This window comes from Corvus cornix, chromosome 10, assembly GCF_000738735.6.
Source record: "Corvus cornix cornix isolate S_Up_H32 chromosome 10, ASM73873v5, whole genome shotgun sequence".
Classification (NCBI taxonomy): Eukaryota; Metazoa; Chordata; class Aves; order Passeriformes; family Corvidae; genus Corvus; species Corvus cornix.
In genome coordinates, this window is record NC_046340.1 from 12,172,648 (window position 1) to 12,193,399 (window position 20,752).

Below are 20,752 nucleotides of genomic sequence, written 5' to 3' on the forward strand. Positions count from 1 at the left end.
TAACCCCGCTCCAGCGGCCCGGTTTGGGCTGTAAAACAAACACAAGCGCTTTGTCACCGTAACGCCTCCGCTCCGCGGGCCGCCGCACCGAGAAAACGCTCGGTACGAGCCCCCCGTACCGGCGGGCGGCGGCAAGGCCGCGCGGCCTCCCCCGGCGGCCGCGCGGCCCCTTTGATGTGTCGTGAGGGCCGCGCTGCTCCCCCTCCGCACCTCCCCTCACGCCTGAGGGGGTTTAACGAGGAACACGGGTAATGGCGTTAACGTCAGGCGTTCCCGCCGCGCCCGGAGGACACCCGGCTGCGTCCCCGGGGGGACCCCGCGCCCGCCGCAGCGGAGCAGGAGCAACGCCGGTCCCGGCGGGCCGGAGGGAGCGGGGCCGGGGCAGCCGCGGCCCCACGGGCGGGCCGAGCCCGGCCCAGCGCACAAAATGGCCGCTCGCCCGCGCGTCAGACGGAGCCTCCGCCCCACGTGGGGCCGCGCGCCGCTCACCGCCCATCCGCCAATCACAGCGCGGAGCGGGCCGCCGCTCCAACGCTATTGGCGGGGAGGAGCGGTGCTGTCAATCAAAGCCACGAGGGGCCGCCGGCGCGCAGCCCCCGCCTGCCGCCCGCCCGCCATGGCGGCGTAATTAGCCCGGGCCGGCGCTTCCTCCAGCTCAAACAATCTGTCACCGCCGTGCCGGGCGGGCCGCGGCACCGCCGCGATCTCTGCGGCAACGCCGCGGCTCGGGGCTTTCTCGACAAGAATGAAGCGCCGCAGCTCAAATAATAAACAAGGGGCAAAACGCCTCGAAATCCCGCCCCGCTCCTCGTTCCCCGGCGTGGGGGGTGCGAGCGCCCCGTTGACCCCCGGGGTGCGGGATGGGGGTGCCCCGGCCCCCCCGCCCGCCGCTAATTGGGCGCGTTCCGGTTGTTGACGTGACGAGCGCTGTCAGCGCCCGGCGCTGCCCATTGGCTGCCGCCTCCTGGCCCCGCCCCTGCCCCACGTGGGGGCCCCCGGCGCGGCCGGCGCGCCGGCAAAACGCGGTGCGGATGTAGCGCGGAGCGGAGTCACCGCGGGGCCGCTGCCCCCGCGCCCTTCCCGCCTCCTCCGCCATTCCCGGCTCTTTCTAATTCCCTGATTCTGCCTCATTTCGGCTTTTTTTTTTTTGGGCTTTTTCTCTGTCGAGGCGGCAGCTCTTTGCGAAGCCCCTGCACTCTATGGGGAGCATCGGGGTGAAGTTGGGGGATCCATTGGGGCATCCACAGGGGCACCCATTGGGATGGACATTGGGTGCCCATAGAGGTGCCCTCATTGGGATGGACATTGGGTGCCCATAAAGGTGCCCACCGGGATATCCATCCCTTGTGGTATCCACTGGAGCACCTATTGGGATGTCCACTGGAGTCTCCCTGGGGTGCCCATCGAGTGACCCATTGGGACCCCCATCGTGGTGCCCATCAGGGTGCAAAGCCCCCCTGGCAGGCAGATCCTGGGAGAGGGTGTGGAATAACGTGGGAGCACGGCCCTCCGAAGCGCATGGAGCAGGAGCAGCTCCTGGAACCGCCAATGCCAGAGAAACGTGAAAATTAACGTGAAGGAGCAACGCTGGAACTCTTCGTGGTGGAACCGGTCCTTATTTCTCCTGCACAGTGCTCCCTCCAGCAGCTCCTGCTGCCGAGGGCAGCCAAGGTGACAGAGATTTAGTGGGGGAACGTGTCCGGAGCTCCGGGTGTCACAACACTCCCATCGGTCCCAGGAGATCCCAAAGCAAAGGCAACAGCACCTGGAAATCCTCCCCCTGGGGAGGGACTCGGGAGTGGGACACGCTGCCCTTCCTCAGCACTCTGCCCTTCTTCCCACCTCATCCTGGGCTCATTCCCGGCAGGAAAGAGGGATTGTCCCCTCTCCCCTCAGGTGAGGCCCCACCTGCAGAGGTGCTCCAAGGGCTGGAAACCCTCTGGAGCCAGCCTGGGAGAGCTGGGAATGTTCACCTGGAGAAGGGAAGGATTCAGGGAGAGCTCAGAGCTCCTTCCAGGGCCTAAAGGGGCTCCAGGAGAGCTGGAGAGGGACTGGGGACGAGGGATGGAGGGACAGGACACAGGGAATGGGTTCATAGTGGAAAAGTGGAGATTTAGATGGGATACTGGGAAGGAATTGTGCCCTGAGAGGGTGTGAGGCCCTGGCACAGGTTCCTAAAATAGCTGTGGCTGCCCCTGGATCCCTGGCAGTGTCCAAGGCCAGGTTGGAACAGCCTGGGATAGTGAAGGTGTCCCTGCCCATGGCAGGGCTGGCACCGGATGAGCTTTAAGGTCCCTTCCAAACAATTCCAGGATCACATGATTCTGTACAATCCTCACTCTGTACCCACCGACCTGGAAAAGCAGGAAAAGGGGGCAATTCCCGTGGTGGGGCTGAGCCAGACTCTCTGTCCCAGGGACTTTCCAGGGCCAGACTCAGGGGATGTGAGGCCATGGGGAGAGGAACAGAAAGCGGCGATTTTGCACAGAAAATTCACTTTATTGCTCAAAATAGAAGCCATTAGCTGGGCTGTGCCCCTCCCCCTGTGGTACTTATGGACAAATTCTGATTTTTACTTAATGGTTTCCCTGAAAAGGTTGTAATTTTCTTCCCATTCCCATCGAGCCACAGCTCCAGCGCCGTTGTGGTGAACTCCAACGGCCAAGGATGGCTCCTGTTAATTGATATTCCTCATGCTGGGACCGCACTGAAAGAGGAGATGTTTTATTTTAGCTTATTAAAACTCACCTGGTTTGGGGGAAAAAAAGGAATCAAAAGAACAATTAGGGGTGAAAGGAAACGTTCTGGCTCATATTGATTTAAGATCCGCTTAAATTGATATTTGCACATCCCAGTTAGAAACCCGTGATCTTTTCCCAGAACTTATTTTTCTCTTTCTGAGTTGGGTTTTCTCTTTCTGAAGGATCTCAGGAAAAGCCTCAGTGGGAGCAGCCGCTGGCTCCTCTCCCAGCTGGCCACGAGGTGCCTTTGTCACCGTGAGTGGGGACACCGTGTCCCGCCTCTCCATGAGGGTGGAAACACCACCCGGGGGAGGATGGGGATGAGGCCTTTGGGGACACTCAGTGGCACCCAGTGCCACCATTACGGTGCCTTGCAAAGGGCAGCTTCCCATGGGATCGTGTCCCCATGGAGAGCGGGAGGCATTGGGGGTTTCCGGGACAATGTGGCGATCCCTCCCTTAGGATGTCACGGCTCCAAGGGTGGCTCTGCCCGGACGTGCCCCGTTCCTGGTGCCCTGTGAGGTGGCACAGCCGGGAAAGGAAGCTGGAGATGTTCCTTCCCCTCCCCACGTCCGGGGAGAAACCTCGGGCTCAGCTTGTGGGCACGGGGTGTTGTGACACTTTGTGACACCGTCCTGTCCCCAGCAGCCTTTCGGGGAAACCGTCGGAGCTGCCCTTCCCCTTCCCTTCCCCTTCCCTTCCCCTTCCCCTTGGCCTTCCCCTTGCCAAAGCTCCTCTGCGGGAGCAGCCGCTGTCCCCATCCTCCCGCGGCCCCTCCCTGGCGCCGCCACCCCCGGCCCCGGTGACCCTCGGGGGCGTCCACAGCCCCCCCAGCCCCCACGATGGAGCTGTGGGACACAAGGGAGGGAGAATCCCTCAGGATGAGGGCAGGCACAGCCCCAGCCACCCCCGGCCTCCTGCGGGACACAAACCACCCCTGACTGGACCCATCTTTTCCCAAAATCTCCATCTGCCGTGTCCCCGTGACTCTGGGAAGGGGCTGCGGGGACGGAGGCGATTCCCGGCCGCACACACGTGTGCACACAGACGCCACACACACCCGCACCCACGTGTGTCCCTTGTGTCCCCTCCTCCCTCCCCGGCGCAGCCGAGCTCGCCCGGCGTGACGGGAGCCGCCCCAGAGGTGACTTTATCGCTGACAAGCCGGTCCCAGCCCCGGTCAATGGTGTGTGTTTACACTGCAGGTGACATTATCTGCCCTCCGCGCAGGGCAGGACCCTGCCTGCCAAATTCCCTTCAGCTTTCAAGTTTATCTAAACAAGGATTTCGGAGTGGGAAGGCAGCGAAGCGCTCGGGAACGAGCAGCCCCGGCGAGCCCGGATATTTGGCTTTGTGGGGAGCCGGGCTTTGTCTGCTCTTGGCGGCGAGGTTTTCCAGCCCCCCCGGCAAGAGAGGATGAGAGGATTCAACCCTGCACCCCTCTGGCACCGGGGCTCTGCGGTGGTGGCCACAAGGATCAGCAGCCAGCAGCACTGGGAAGCATCGGGATGCACCGGGATGGGGCTGGAGCAGCACGGCCTGGTGGGAGATGTCCCTGCTCGTGGCACGGGGATGGATGAGACCTTTGGGGTCCCTTCCCCGCCCAGACCATTCCAAGAACCAGTGACATCTCCAGGCGGCTCCGGGAAGAGCGGCGGGTGCCGGTGTTGCCACAACAGGCCCCGATTGCCGCGGCCTTTCACAAGCGGAGCTCCGCTGACCTCGCCCTCAGCCGCGGATCTGCTTGAGCAACGCCGGTGCCCGGCCCAGCCCGGCGCCTCCGGCTGCTGCCGCACGACCGGGGGGGCCCTGGGGGGCAGCACCCCGGCTCGGGACCCCACAAAACCCCGCCGAGCCCGCGGCAGGCTCCCAGCACCAAAACCAACACTTTTCTCCCGTGTGTCCCTGGATTTGGGACAGGGGGGTGAGGAGCACCCATGGGTGCACTTGGTGCTGGGGGGAGGGAGAGCGCCAGGACCCCCCTGGTAGCAGAGGCAGCTCCAAAGAGCTGGAATTACAAAGTTCTGGCCAGGATGTTGGGACAGCGGGAGGAGGGATTGTGCCCGGGACGCACCCTCGGGACCAAACCCAGCAGCTCCAGTTTGGGTTGGAAGGGACCTTAAAGCCCATCCAGTGCCACCCCTGCCATGGCAGGGACACCTCCCACTGTCCCAGGCTTCTCCAAGCCCCGTCCAGCCTGGCCTTGGACAGTTCCAGGGATGGGAATGTCCAAGGATGTTAAATCCTCCGCAGGGAGGTGGGAGAGGAGGCCCGGTTTGGCTGTGCCCTTGACATCCCCCTCATGCCCCGCGGCTGGAGCCAGGTCACTCTGGGATCCTCACGGACGCTCCTGGGAGCTCCTGGACGCTCCTGGAGGCTCCTGGGTGCTGTCCCGTGCCCGCCGCCCCCGGACCGCGGCCCGTGATCCCGCAGGCTCACCTGCCCTCCCTTCCCGGGGCAAACAGCTCAGCCCCGGGTTTTGCTGAGCACTGTCTAATTATAGATATTATATTGCAAATGGCTTTTGGGCCTGCTAATGGTATTACTGGTGTTATTCTTCTACTTGTTAATTATAACCAATTTGTTTGGGATGCCTTCCCAGTTTTCGGCTGTAATTGCTCTCCCCATTCCCTGACGGCTGTGACTCAGCAGAAACTCCGCAGTTTCGCTCAGGGATGAGGTTTCTCTTTGTCTCTCCTGCCAAGCGTGGCTGCAGACGCTGCCTGAGCGGCGTGGCTACTGCTCCCACCGCGCCGGTGGCCGCCGGAGGGGCCGGCAGGGATGCGGGATGCCGGGGCCGGTACCCACGCGGGGTTGGAAGTGGGACCACGGCAGCTCCGCGTCGCCCTGAGCGACCGGGCTCAGGCTCGGGATGCTCTGGAGGAGCCGGCTCAGGGCTGTGACCCGTGAACCGTCCCAGGATCCCGCCTGTGAAATCCCAGCGAGCTCCGTGTGGCCAAAGGCTTAGCCCGGGGAAGGGGGGAATATGAAAGGGATTGTTGTCTTTTTCTTATTGCTAAATTCTTAAGAAGTTTGCTCTTCTCCTCTGGCCGGCATCAACTGCAGATAAGTTATTTGGAAAGCGAGTATTTCAGCAGAACAGCCGCTCAAGTAGCCTAATACACACATTAGAGTCTATTTGCACTTAAAAGAAGTGGGAGGTATTAAATCAGCCCCTGGCCAGATAGGCATTGTATAAACAAGAGCTGTTAACTCCTACTTGATAGCGATGATAGCGAGGGAAAGCAAAACAGCCCTGCAGTGTCACCACCGGCCTGACACAACTTGTTGTAGGTCTGGGCAGAAAAAGAAAACAAACCCCTGCGAGTTCATGGCTGCGGGAGGGCGGCCGGCGGGGGGATGATCCCAAACCCTCTCCCGGCCCGGGAGCGGCTCCCGAACCCGCGGGGAGTTGCCAGCGGCCGGACAAGCGGTGGACGCGCTCATGGAGCTCGGGACAGGGCGGTGACCCCGGCCGAGCCCTCGGCATGGGGGGTTTCCATCCTGGATGCCGCTGCAGCGGCGCTGGGCCGCGCGCGGGGCCGGGGAGATGCTGCTGCCGCTGCCGAGGTATTAATGAAATTTATGAGTCAGAGCGAGCGAAAGAAACTGTTTTCAGCTGACTTCACTCACCACTTCCTCTCCTCGCCTTCGCCTCTCCCGGCAGCCCACTTATCTTTGCCTGGAGCGGTGCCCACCGCCCCTGCCCGGTGCCGCTCCCGGGAAAGGCCGGAGCGCTCAGCACCGCTCCCGCCGCAGAGTTCGCTCCCTCCCTCCCTCCCTCCCTCAGTCACTCAACCGCTCTCAAGTTGTTCTCTGTGGCTAATCAAATGTCAAAACAAGCTGCCCCTGTGATTTGGAGAGCTTTTAAACAGGAAGACATTCACCGCTGAGACACCAGAGCGCCGGGCTCTGCCGGCAGCGGGAGCTGCCCGAGCTCAGCGCCGCTCCTGGGAGCTGCTGGGCTCTTTGGGGTCTCCCTTTCGGGGGATTGTCACTGCGGAGCTGGTAGCACTGATCCCACGGCTCGCCCAAAACCAATGCTGCTGTCTCCCATGGGATTGGGGCTCCATCCATCCATCCATCCATCCATCCATCCATCCATCCATCCATCCATCCATCCCCTGGTGGGCAGCAGCAACACCCCCATCCCTGTGTCCCACTCTTGATTCTTACCCATGGTTTATAGCCTGACCCTAAACCAGGTGCTCTGGGGCTAAAGCAGCGTCCTCAGCTCTGTGCCGGCTCTGCAGCACTGGAGGATGGAGGGGACCAAACCTCAGGCGACAGCCTCAGCCTCGCTTCCCACCCCAAACCCTTCCTAAGCTCTGCGTTTGCTGCTCTGCCTGAGCTCTTGCTCAAACCTCCCCACCCAGCACCCCCGGGGGCCGTGCCACCCCAGCACCCCCCGTGCCCTCTGTGGGGCCGGGAGGCGGCTGCGCCCGCTGCCACCGCGGGAAGGACGCCGGGAGCAGACAGGCAGCGGCTTTGTCCCAGCGAGAGTCGGGGAGAGCGCCGCGGGTTTGTTTTTAGACAAATGAATGGATTTCAGTGTTTGACCAACACCGCGGGGAATGCCAGGCCCAGGGATTTGGCAGCTCTGGTTCCTGCGGGAGGGAGCAGCCCGCTGTCCCGGCTCTCCCCTCTCTCCCTTCTCTCCCCTCTCTCTCCCTGCCCTGTTATTTTATTAAATCATTAAAAGACACTTCTTTAGTAGCTCCAGAAATAGCATTTTTCATGTGGCTGGGGCTGCTCCCACCTGGAACCGGCACAAATCCTCCCCTCTCTCCCCGCTCTCCCCTCTCTCCCGGCGCTCCTGAGGGCCGCGACGTGCGCAGGGCCGTTCTGGGAAAAACGCGTGGCAAGGGAAGATCCAGCAAATCCTCGGGACCGCCGCATCCCGGAGGGCTTTGCCTGCCAGCCGGGAAGTTTGCGAAGGGCTTCACGCTCTCTGGAGCCAGGCAGGGCAGTGCCTGGAGCGGCGCGGCTTTGGGAGGGATGCAGGAATGGCTGCACCATCCCTCCCGAGCCCGGCCTCGGCACGGCCTCGGAGCGGCCCGGGAGCAGCCGTGCCAGCCCCACGGGAATGCCAGGAGTTTTCCGTGGAGGGCTCTGGCACAGGCACTTCCCTGCTCCGGTGCTCGGCGTGGGGCACAGCTCAGCCCAGCCTGGAGTGGGAATTCCCAGGGGAAAAGCCGTGGGAATGACAGCCCTGCGCCCCAAACAGCCCCAGCCTCGGAGAGGGCAGGGCCGGGAGCTGCCGTGACCGGGGCCCCGGGTGATGCTGCCGAGCCCGGCCTGCGAAACGGCCCCGACCAAGAGCCCAGCCCAGCTCCCGCTGAATCATCGGGGATAGAGGCAATCACCCGCCTCTGGAAGGGCAGCAGCTGCTTTTCCCTGTGGTATCTGGGAGCAGGTAGGAGTCAGGGCTTTCCAGTCAGTGTAAAATCACAGGATCATGGAATTCTGGATGGTTTGGGTGGAAAAGGACATTAAAGCTAGTCCCATTCCACCCCTGCCATGGGCAGGAACACCTTCCACTGTCCCAGGCTGTTCCAAGCCCTGTCCAGCCTGGCCTTGGGCACTTCCAGGGATCCAGGGGCAGCCACAGCTTCTCTGGGCATCCTCTGCCAGGGCTTCACACCCTCACAGGGAACAATTCCTTCCCAATATCCCACCTCACATGCCTGGGCTGTCCCCCCACAGCCCGGTGCTCTAGGCCTGGAATGTGGGTTTGGGAGGCACCACCCAGCACCCAAGTGGTGTTTGCTGCTCCGCTTGGCACCGTGGGCAGCCCCTGCTCTGGAGCTGCCCCAGTCTGGGACAGATAAGGGAGTTACAGACCAGCTCTGGGGGGTGACGGAGCTGTTTGCAGGCAGCTCCTGGCTCTGCCCAGCTGGGATTCCAGGGCAGCCACAGATACCCCAGAACATTCCAGGTGCTCTGCCCGGCTGAGACTCCAGGGCAGCCACAGATACCCCGGAACATTCCGGGTGCGCTGCCCTCGGAGCCTGCCCAGCTCCCAGCCCAGCCAGGTGAGACGTTCCAGCTCTGCTCCGGTTGTGTAACAAGCCCGGGGCTGAGCCAGGAGCCAAACCCACACTCCTGACCTGGCCACAGCTCGCCCACGGCGGGCACAGGCTGGGACACGCTCCACTCCGAGCTTCCAGGTGCTGCCCTGCACAGGGAACACGGGAATGCATCCACGGGACTCCCTCTCCTTTGGACACCTTTGATCCCGGCCTTGTGGCTGCCCGCCTTCGTGCCGTGGGTGCATTGAGTGGGACAAGGATCCAGCTCTGTTTCATGGAATGCCAGGATGGTTTGGGATGGAAGAAACCTTAAAGCTGATCCCGTCCCACCCCCCTGCCATGGGCAGGGACGCCTTCCACTATCCCAGGTTCCTCCAAGCCCATCCAGCCTGGCGTGGAACATTTCCAGGGATGGGGCAGTCACAGCCTGGGCTGGCAGAAGGGGTCCCTGGGTGGACAGGATGGCCTTTGAAGGTCCCTTCCAACCCAAACCATCCTGGGATTCTGGGATTCCAAGGGAAGAGCTGCTCCTCCCTGGTGCTGAGGCGGCCGCTCCGAGGGCTCTGTGGGTCACATCACCTCCTGTTCTGGCACCATCAGCCCCTCCAACAGCTCTGTATCCTCGGTGCCCGCTCACTGAGGGGGTTTGGAACCCAACTTCCACGGCCCCCAAACCCAAGGGAAAGAACAAAGGATCAAATGATGCCCCTGGAGCAGGAGGAATTCCTGCTTGGATGGTGAATGTTCCTATTTCTTGCTTTAAGAGAGGGCAATGAAAGCTGCCCGAGCCAGCGTTTATCAGGGGTGCCTGCAAAGGGGCACCAGACAGCCCCAAATAAAGCCCCAAATAAATGGGATTATGGCCCTGCTGTTCCACCTTCGGATGCTCCCTCACCCCGTCCCTGTGGGTGAGCTCCGAGTGACCGTCGGAGCCGTGAGGAGCCTTCCTGGGCCCCTGTCAGCTCCATCATTATGGACATCCCAGGCTGCCTTGGAAAACCCTTCCCGGATGATGCGCTGGAGGAATCCGGTCTGGACATCAGAGTGGCCTCGTTCCCGCGCTGTTATTTTATTAAATCATTAAAAGGCACTTCTTTAATAGCTCCAGAAATATCATTTTTTCATGTGGCTGGGGCTGCTCCCACCTGGAACCGGCACAAATCCTCTCGCAGGTTCAAAGCCGTCTGGCTTCTCCTGCTCCGCCGGGAATTAGGGATAATTGGAACGAGCGCGTTTAAAGGAGCGCGAGGTCGGCGGGGCTGACACCGCGCGGTCCCTCCCGCCGAGCCCGAGCCCCCGGCACCGGCACCGGCCCGGCCCGCGCTGCCGCAATCCCGCGGGATGATTTATGGCCAAAGCCCTGGCGAGGGACGGCAGCCGGGCCGAGGACGGCCCCAGAGCCCGCAGCCTGTCCCGACACGCCGCTGCTGGGGCGCGGAGATTAAAGGCTCCTGCTCGGCAGCGGGGAAATGCAAATGCTCCTGGAACGAGCTGTTAATTGTCAAACCGCAGCATTTCGGGGTAATCATCCCTTGTGCGGCTCAGAGCAGGCCCGGAGCTCCCCGGGAATGGGCTCCGGGACAGGAGGATGTGTCTTGTTTATGGCTGCGGCGGATGCAAAGGAGCGGGGAGAGAAGTGGGAATGGGGGGGAAAGGGAAATTGGAGAAGTGAGAAAGGAGAGCGGCCGGGGGGACAGCGCTGGTGGCCGTGGCTCAAATCCCATGGGGATCCCATGGAGAGGGAGACCTTCTGATGGAGACGGAGGTGGGGCGGGGGTGGAGAGGCTCAGCCTGCTCCTGGGAAAGGCTGATCCCATTGGGAATGGCCCCGGGGATGGCACGGAGGCTGTGGAGGCTCCAGGACCTCTCCCCGAGGCCAGGGCTGATCTCAGCCCGTTGTCACCACGTCCAACCACGGCTGTCGCTGCCCCGGAGCTTTGAGGCCCCATCAGGAGCTGCTCTGTCCCTACCCTGCCCTCCTGGGGCTGAGCCCCGGTGTTTCCTACCGGGAAGAGGAGGGAGAGGTGTCCCAACCCAGCAAGAAGGGACCCCAAAGCCACCCTGGGACAGAAACCTTCAAACTGCCCCAAAGGGCGGCCGTGGCCCCGGCACGGCAGCCCTCGCCGGCACCTGGCGGGTCCCTGAGTGAGGAACACCTTCCAGAGCATCGGGATGGTTTTCTTCCCTGGCTTTGGGAAGACAGAGACCCCCCCGGGCGGAGAGCGGCTCCTTCAGAGCCGGGTTTCAACAACCAGGAACTCGTGTGTGTCTTGGACTGGAATCCAGTGCGGCTGGGGCCATGTGCAAGATGTAATTTAAGCTCCAGCTCCGGGCCCAAATGTTCTCCAAGTGCGGAGGTTTTGGCACCGAGGGTTTGGTTTGGTCCCAGCTTTCATGGCAAATTGAATAATCACAGGAGGGGGAGGAACGGGGAGAGAGCAAGAGAAAAAAACCCCAACAACTCTCGACAGTTCTTCCAAAAGTGGAAAGAACCAAAACACATTTTGGCTTCCTCAGCCCTGAGCCGGAGTTATTTCCCTCTAGATCTGGAACAGCCTTTCCAACAACCTTTTTTCAATTTAGCTTTTTATTAAAATCAAGCCGTGCCCTGGCAAATCCGTGCGGAGCTGCCTCCTGCCACGGCCGTGCCCGGCTCTGCAGCTCCTGCTCGTGCTCCTGGCACCCCAACAAACATTCCCAGCCCTGCTCCCGAGGCCTGGGGGGGAGCGGCTGCCCGGCAAGCACGGCCAGAGACCCCCGGGCACGCATTTCAATCGCCTACTGTTGTGCTGACTTTCTGGCCTTGTCTGTCTTTTAATTATTCCCATGTTTACAGTTTGCTGCGGCTTACAGGATTTTTCCCCTCAAAAGCCTGTTTTCCTGACAATTAGCCCTGCTGGCTGGAAAAGCACGGGTGAAGAGCTGGAGGTGGAGCTCAGCACCAAAATCCAAACCTCCCTCGTCGCTCCGGCCAGCCCCAGTACAGCACTGGGAGCAGCCTTGGTTCAAGAGCGGGCTCAGGATCAGCCCAGGCTCAGGTTGGACAGGGCTTGGAGCAGCCTGGGGCAGTGGGAGGTGTCCCTGCCACGGCAGGGGTGGTGTTGGATGACTTTAAGGTCCCTTCCCACCCCGACCATGCCAGGATTCCACCATCCCCCCCCCAGCACGCACCTGCAGCCAGAGACACCCCAGGTTCAAAGCCCAGCTGTAAAGCTGCCCCTGCGCCCCTGCAGGGAGAGTTTTGGGGTGCCGGGGGGTGTCGGGCACCAGCAGAGCCCCTCGTTAGGCAGCGCTTTCCCCGGAATGAGGCGGGGGGTTGCTGTTAATCAGCTACAAACGATTTAAGTCATTGGCCCAACCGCTTCGCTGCTGCTTTCGCGAGGAATTAGGCCTCCATAAAATCAAGCAGCATGAATCTCCAAGATTTACACGCTGCTTTCTTAACAGTTTTCAGTATATTTCAATAGTTAATAAAACTAAATGCTGCTTTGTGTAAAAGGTAATAGATTACAGTCGGGGGGGTTTTACTGGCACTCAGTGTGTTCAGCCAACACCTCATACGTTCACCTTGGAATCCACGGAAAGCACTTTGTGCAGATTAAAAGCAGATTTATCACAGATGTGCCTCAACATTATGCTTGGCTTGAACCATTAGACTCCTGGAGTTTAAAGGTTAGACTTTAATGACTTCAAGGAAGTCGGGTGCTTTTTAAAGCTTTAAATAAGCAGCTCGGATACTCCTGGCATTCCCAAACAGGGCAGACTGGTTACGGGCTGCTCCAAGGATGCAGAATTCCCACTCCAGAGTCTGCTGGGCACAGCCCTTTGAAGCAGGCACAGCTCAGGAGTTTAACCCTCATGCAAATTCCTGATAAATTATTTACCAGATGAAAGCGCTGCCCTGAAAACTTTGGTGGCGGAGCAGCTTCTCATCCCCACGGACGGGATGGGAGAGGTCGGCTGCGGGCTGCACTGCCTGAGTAAAGACCCTGGAACGGGGCATTAAATGTTACCCCACTCCACGGAAAGGGACACCTCCCGCTGTCCCAGCCTGCTCCAGCCTGGCCTTGGACACTTCCAGGGATCCAGGGGCAGCCACAGCTTCTCTGGGCACCCTGTGCCAGGGCCTCACCCTCCTCACAGGGAACAATTCCTTCTCCATATCCATCTGTCCCTGTTTCTGTCAGTTTAAAGCCATTCCCTGTGTCCTACCCCTCCATCCCTTGTCCCCAGTCCCTCTCCAGCTCTTCTGGAGCCCCTTTAGGCCCTGGAAGGGGCTCTCAGGTCTGGGATGTGTGTCCGGTCTCTCCCGGTACCCACAGGAAGATGCTCCAACAACAAAACGCCCCCAAACGAAGCAGGACAAAGTTTTTTGCAGGTTTTTTTTCCCCTCCCAGCCATAAACAGTGTGAAAATCCAGCAGAGCTTCCCCCTCGGAGCTCTCCTCCCATTCTCCGCAGTTTGTTCGCTGCCCTCACACACGGCAGATGCTGACAGCATCCTGAGCTTCGGAAGTCGATTGCTCGGTGGAGCTGAAAATGCCTCCGCAGGTATCCGGCTGATGGGCGCTCCTCGGAGGATGCGGCTGGAATGCCGAGGCAGGCGCGGCTGGACCCGGCCGCGGGCCAGCGGGAGTGGGACGTGCTCGGCGGTGACCAAAGGCTACGGCTGGGGATGACCACGGGGGCCGAGTGCTTGTTCTCCGGGGTGATAAAGGAGGAACCATTTATATTTAAAAGCCCTGTAAACCTTTGGCTCCCGGAGGAATGATTTGGGATGAAGATGGATCAGAGAACCACAGGGTGGCTTGGGTGGGAAGGGACCTTAGAGATTATCCCGTTCCATCCCCTGCCATGGGCAGGGACACCTCCCGCTATCCCAGGGTGCTCCAAGCCCCGGCCAAGCTGGCCTTGGACATTCCAGGGATGGAACAGCCACCACCTCTCTGGACAGCTTCTTCCACCAGCAAAGTCTGAGTGTTTCCCACAGTGGGAGAAGGCAGGAGCAGTGGCAGAGATGGAAGTGATGCCAGGGAAAGGATTCCACTTCCCTGGGAACAGTGATGGACCCCTGCCCCTGCCCTGGTACTGGCTCTGCACTGGGAGCCCAGAGTCCAGAGTGCCCAGAGTGCCCAGAGGTGTTGTGGTGCTCAGGGGAGACACCTGGATGAGCTCCCGAGGGGCTGCAGCCACGGCTCTCAAAGGAGTTTGCTCCGATGCTCCAGGAGCTCCCCGTGCTCCTCCGTGCGGGGTTTGTGTTCCCCCATCCCCGTCCTGCACCTCCCCCGTGCTGGGAGCAGAGCCCGGAGCTCTGCCCGGGCCCCGCCGAGCTCTGCCTGCGGCCGGAGCATCCCAGAGCTGGTGGTGGAGGGGGAAGATTCCGGCAGAGCAGCCGTGCGTGTTTGATGTGGTTTAAATTAACCTCGATTGCTGTCTAATATTTTAAAAAGACACTTTTTCTAACATGCGGGAATAATGTAGGAGAACTAATGTTCCCTCCTGAAATGCCTTTCAGGATCATGATAAAAGTGCACTTTAATCTGCTGTGAGAAGGCTCCGGGAGGGAGAGACATCACCTGGACAGGTGGAATCGTGGAATAAATACAATCATTAATGAGGAGGAAGAATTTGCATCTCCCGACTTCTCCACAACACCTGCTATGTTGTTTTTTTGGGTTTTTTTTCCAAGCAGCTTTGTTTCCTGAGGGTCTGGAGAACGCAGGGATTCAGGATTGTGGCCGTTATTAAGTGACACTTGCAAAGGCTGTAAAATGCCAGGGAAGCAGCGCCTGGGAACGGAGTGCTCCATTAAGTTTTCCCTATGAAATTAAGCACCTTTATTGCCTTAAATGAGAGTTACAGCCTAATGACGGCCCCATGCAAATCTGCAGCAGCATTCCCGAGCCAAGGGCTGCTTCCCACCGCGGCGGGCAGGGAGGTGCTGCCGGAACAGGGAACGGCCCCAGCCTGGGCCTTCCGTGCCCAGCGCCACATTCCAGCGGGAAGGAGCCTGGAACTGTGGGAACAGAGTACATGGGGTGCCAGGCATGGGGCAGGAGGGGGGTGCTGGCTGTCCCCAGCCCCACACAGCCGGAGGGTTCCCAGGACAAGGGACAAATCCTGGTCCTGTGTCCCCGTCCCAGCTTCCCACAGAGGCTTCACCAACTGGGATGGTTCCCAGCTCACCCCACGGACAGCGGCTGCTACGGACACTGCCAGCAAGCTGTGGCCATCCCCGGTGTCACCCCCAAATATCAGCATCACCCCAAATATCAACATCATCCCCAAACATCGGCATCATCCCCAAACATCAGCATCATCCCCAAATATCAGCATCATCCCTGAACACTGCCACGATCTCTAAATATCAGCATCATCCCCAAATATCAGCATCATCCCTGAACACTGCCACGATCTCTAAATATCAACATCATCCCTAAACATCGGCATCACCCCCAAATATCAACATCATCCCCAAACATCGGCATCATCCCTGAACATCAGCATCATTCCCCTGCTGGACAGGAACTCCAGGTCTCAGGCAGGTCCTGAATAGTGTTCCCTGTCAGGGGTCCCAGCTCCTGGGCTGTGGTCCCACGTCCCAGGCAGGAGCTCCATGTCTCAGTTTGGGGTCCCAGACAGGAGCTCCATGTCTCAGTTTGGGGTCCCAGTGTGGCTTTCCCAGTGCCCAGGAGCCCACGGGCGGCACAAATCCCACACGGAGTGAAGCCCAGCACGGCCCCAGCGGCGCCGGCCGGAGCTCCTTCGACGTTTCCTTAACTCACCGGGCGATAAAAACCCAGGAGGAGAAGTGAACAATAAAAACGGGGAGCATTCCTCGGCGATGCCGCCGGGAAGTGCTGACAAAGCTGCTGCTGCCGGAGCGCAGCGGGAGCGGGAAGCGCTCTTTGCTCTGCCTGTCTCCCGCTGAACGAGGCTCGGCTCTAATGGGCTCGATACCTACAACGCGCAGCTGACAACAAAGATGTTCCACTAAACCTAACACGAGAGGGAAACAGCTCCAGCACACAGTGAGTAATTAGAATCTAATTAATTTGCATTTCACAAGAGAGGCAGAGATGTCAGAGGGAGAAAAAAAAAAAAAACACCACCTCCCCGAGATTAAAGGGCTGGCGGAGGAGAGCGAGGGGTGACTTGGAACACTCCCCCCGCCGGGGCCGCCGGAGCCGGGCGGGATGAGCAGGATTAAACGGGAGCAGGTGGGAAGATGACAGGTCTGGGAGCTGCGGCCAACAAAGGTGGCTGCGGGTCAGCAGAATCGCGCTGAAAATACCCAAACAGCAACTTTTCCCGGGGAACAGCATCCCCGGCCTCGCAGGCTCCTTCCTCCCGCTGCTCCGCGGCTCTGCCACAGGAACCGGAGGGGGAAAAAGACAAAAGGTGACGGTGTGGGGCCAGGATCCAGCCGGGAGCTTGGGAAAGGAGCAGCCCCCGGCCCCGGCAGCGCCTTCCCAAAATGAGTGCTTGCAATATGTTAATCCCGATGTTCCCACCCCATTTCCTAACGCTGGCTGCTCCCGAGAGGCGAAGCGTCCCGGAGCTGCAGAACATCAAGGGAAGATTTACAGCTTGTTTCCATCATGATGGCACCAGGCGGGAGATTTCGCTGTCGGAGCTGCTGGCGCAGCCACGGGAGCCCTGGGGAAGAAAAACAACCCTCACTCCCCGGGAGCGCTCCGTGATTGTCATCCCTGCTCTTCCCTGCACTCCTGCCTCATTCCTATATCCCTGCCTCATCCCTGCCTCATCCCTTCCTCATCCCTGCTTCATTCCTACATCCCTGCCTGCATCCCTGCCTGCATCCCTGCCTCATCCCTGCATCCCTGCCTGCATCCCTGCCTGCATCCCTGCCTCATTCCTACATCCCTGCCTGCATCCCTGCCTCATCCCTGCCTCATCCCTGCCTGCATCCCTGCCTCATCCTGGCCTCCACATCCCAGCTCCCTGCCCAGGGAATCGGACCAGGGTTGGGATTTCATAGAGTCATGGAATGGTTTGGGTTGGAAGGGACCTTAGAGCCCATCCCATCCCACTCCCTGCCATGGGCAGGGACACCTTCCACTGTTCCAGGGTGCTCCAAGCCCCAGTGTCCAACCTGGCCTTGGACACTTCCAGGGATCCAGGGGCAGCCACAGCTTCTCTGGAGAACCTGTTCCTCACAGGGAACAATTCCTTCCCAATATCCCATCTATCCCTGTCCTCTGGCAGTGGGAAGCCGTTCCCCCTGGTCACTCCATCCCTGGTCCCAAATCCCTCTCCAGCTCTCCTGGAGCCCTTTTAGGTCCTGGAAGGGGCTCTGAGCTCTCCCTGGAGCCTTCTTTTCTCCAGGTGAACATTCCCAGCTCTCTAAAAGTTTGGGGATTTTGGGGAAGGGGAAGTGGGTGCTGTTCCTGGAATTCCCTGCTCTGGGCCAGGAGCATCCATCCCAGCCAGGGAGGAGTGAGCCGCAGCCAATCTTTCTCCCCGCTCCCCACCGGAGCTCCCTGAACCTTTTCCCTGGGCTCTGCACATCCCTGCCCTTTGCTGTCACTGTCGCAGCCCCGTGCCACGTCGGGGACGAACACGTGGGAGGGGCAGCGACACGGGGCCGTCCCCGGAACCAGGGGCGAGGCAGTGCCGGATGCAAACAAAACCCCAAAGCAGCCGAAGCCAGATGCAGACCCATGCAAATGGGGAGCCTTGTGCAGGCAGCGGGGCTGGGGGCCCGGGGGACACGGGAGGATGGGGGGCACAGGGGTCCCCAGTGAGCCCCAGAGGAGCCGGCTGCAGGATGGAGATGGGGAAATCCCCCTGGGAAAAGGGGTCACGGTGCAGGGAACCCCTCGGAAGGGCAGGGAGAGCGGCTGGGAGCAGCTCTCCAACCCCAGCTCGAGCTTCCTTCCTGCAGCGCCGGGATCGGCTCCCAGGGCCCCTCCTGCCCCATGGCAGGGCCATTCCAGCACCAAGAGCTGCTCCAAGGTTGTCTTCCCTTTTTTCTTGCCGATGCCTTGCCCTCCAATCGTGGTGTGTTTGCAGCACCAAATCAGCTCTGTAAACATGCCGAGGGGGGATTTATTTTTCTTGAAAGCAAAATAACTAAACAGCACATCAGAGGGAAGGCATTTAACTCAGTCGGCTCCTTTCTTTTGTTGGGAATCAAAGTGATGATGATTTGAGCAGGTTTCTCCCAGGCATCCCACCCCGGTGCTGGGAAAATGCAGCAAACGCAGCTCGAGCTCCATCGGCTCTGAGATTTGGGGTGCTTGGGGACAGGAGATAAGGCTCTCGCCATTCCTGCTGTTCCCACATCCTGGAGGGACCACAGGCAGCACAGCTGGCTGGGCGCAGTGTGGCTGCACATCCCGGCACAGGGGAGGGATGGGAGGGATGCTGGGACTGGGAACATCCCGACGGGAGCGTTTTTAGGACTCCATCCTTTCTTTCCTCCCCAGGCAAAACAAACCAACCCCAACCCAACCCCCTGGCACCAAAGCCGGAGCTTTTCAGCGCACGCCGCTCTCCCTCTGCCCCATCCCAATCCCCAGGCACAGAGCCACCGGGATACAGCTGGAATTTGCAGCGTGAGCGCTGCAGTGGCACTGCCGCGGTGGGATGAGGTTGTGAGTCACGGAACCACTGAAACCAAGGGCCTGTGCAGCTCCCAGGCTGGGAAAGGCACACCCAGGAACTCTTTTCCCCATGGAAAGCCAGCGGCTGATGGGATCCAGTTCAGCAAAACCAGCTGGAGCCTCCTGCCCCGAGGTGCTCCCTGCCCCGCGGCGTCCCGGGGGCTGCAGAGGGGCAATTCCGCCTTGCCAGCCCCTGCAAGCCACCAGCACATCCCATCCCTGGGAAAAAGGGGGACGTGGATCTCTTGGAAGCACCACATTCCAAAAAATGTGCAGATGTGGCACTTGGGGACATGGTTTAGGGGTGACCATGGCGGTGCTGGGCTCAGTGACCTCAGACGGCTTTTCCAGCCTTAGCTATTCCACGATTCCATGATTTGGCAAGGGACAGGCGTGGCTCGCTGTGCCTTTGCAGTGCTGCAGTGCCGGTGGCTCATGCCCGAGGAAGGTGACGTGGGGGCAGGGCCGAGCCGTGCCAGCCCCGGGGACAGGAGAGGGTCAGGCATCACTTCCAGGATGTGCCACGCTCCAAAGCAGCTCCCCAGAAAGTTGTCAGAGGCGGCAGCTGGAAAAGACACCGGAAAAATCCCAGTGCCAGTCCTGGCCCAGCTCCAGCGCCGTCCTTCAGGGCCATTTGCAAACAAACCGGGGAAGATGAAAGACTGATGCCCGTCTCTCCCGGCAGCAGATCCAGCCCCTCCCCTGGGATTCGTGGCTCGGATAATTCATTGTTCCCACCTCACTTGTCACCGTCGTGCTCCGGAGCAATCAGGGGTGAGAATTCCGGGAGGTTCCCAGCTCGCCGCTGTGATTCGCCTGCAGATTTGTCACTTCACTAAAGACCCAAATTACACCCGTTTAGGAGCCGGCTCCGCTGCTCGAACCTGCGCGAGCTCCTGCCGGGATTAAGGATTCGCGGCGGTAATTATGGAAATGGGGATGTGCAGACGGAGAACTGGCAGCAGGAGTGGTGCTGAAACGTCTATTTATAGTTCGGGGGGAAGAAAATAAACCTCGCCTTCTCCAGGCAAACAGATGGGCTCGGCGGCAGACGGGTTCAGGGGGAGGAACGGGAACGAGGGGAAGGAACGGGAGTCAGGCACGGCCTGGGAGCCGGTCCCGTGGGAGTGGGTGCTGGCAGGGAGGGTGGGTTTGGGGCTGGGCACCTCGGGGGCACCCCGTGCCCTCAGTGTCACCCCCTCCAGCCCCGAGGGACGGGCTGGGAACCTCGCCCCAAGCTCAGGCTGCCAACCAGCCTTGTTCTGCCCCAAATCCAGCCCCTGGGATGCGGGAAGACAGCCGGGATAAGGAGCTCCTGGGGAGCTTGTGGGGAGATATCCCCGAGCTCCGGGGCACCCTGAGCCCAGGGGCACCTCAGCCACCCCCTGCTCGAGGGGAGTTGGCAGCCTCAGGGGGGTCACCAGCTCTTGGGCTGCCCCTGAGCTCCCAGGGAGGATATCGGGGCGTCCTGGAGATCTGGGACACCCTGAATCCACGGCACCTCCATCACCCCCTGCCCGGGGGGAGCTGGCAGCCCAAGGGTAAGGGTCCCCAGCCCTCGGGCTGTCCCACGGCCACGAACCCCAGGCTGAGCATTCCCAGCTCCTCCGAACACCCCTCGTGCCGAGCAATGCCTCCATCCCGTGGGGAAAAGCAGAGGAGCCGCCCGGGGGTCAGCAGAGCCCCCCCAAACCCATCCCTGGCACGGCCCCCCCGCACTCAGCTCCCAGCAGGATCAAGATTTAGCCGTGGACCCGCGTGCTGAATTCCAGGGGCCGTCAGGCGGCTCCGGGAGGCGTTTGGAGCAGACAGATTTATCCAAACCCTCCCGGCTCCGCAGCCCCACGCGGTGTCTCTGACACCCGGCGAGGAGGGAATAAATCAGCGCTCCCTCCCTCCCCACCACGCGGAGGTTTCTCCCAGCCATGCTCCGGGCGGGAGCACGGAGACTTTTATTTACCGCCGAGTGCAAACAAGAGCCCCGGAGCCCCAGGGGACGGTGCCTGGCTGTGAGTGACGGTGGCGGCCACCCCGGCTGGCTCCGCCGGGAGCAGGGAATCACCGGCAGCATCCGGCCCAGCCCCCTGGAATCATGGAATGGCTGGGTTGGAAGGGAGCTTAATCCCATCCCATCCCACCCCTGCCGTGGCAGGGATACCTCCCACTATCCCAGGGTGCTGCGAGCCCCGTCCTTGGACGCTGCAGCCAATTCTATGGAAAACCTGGGCCAGGGCCTCCCCACTTCCCCAGGGAGGAATTCCTTCCCTATTTCTCACCATATTGATCCGTCCTTCCCGCGCGGGCCCTGTTAGGATGGAAAATTGCTGAGCTCCCAGCACAGCTCCGCTGCC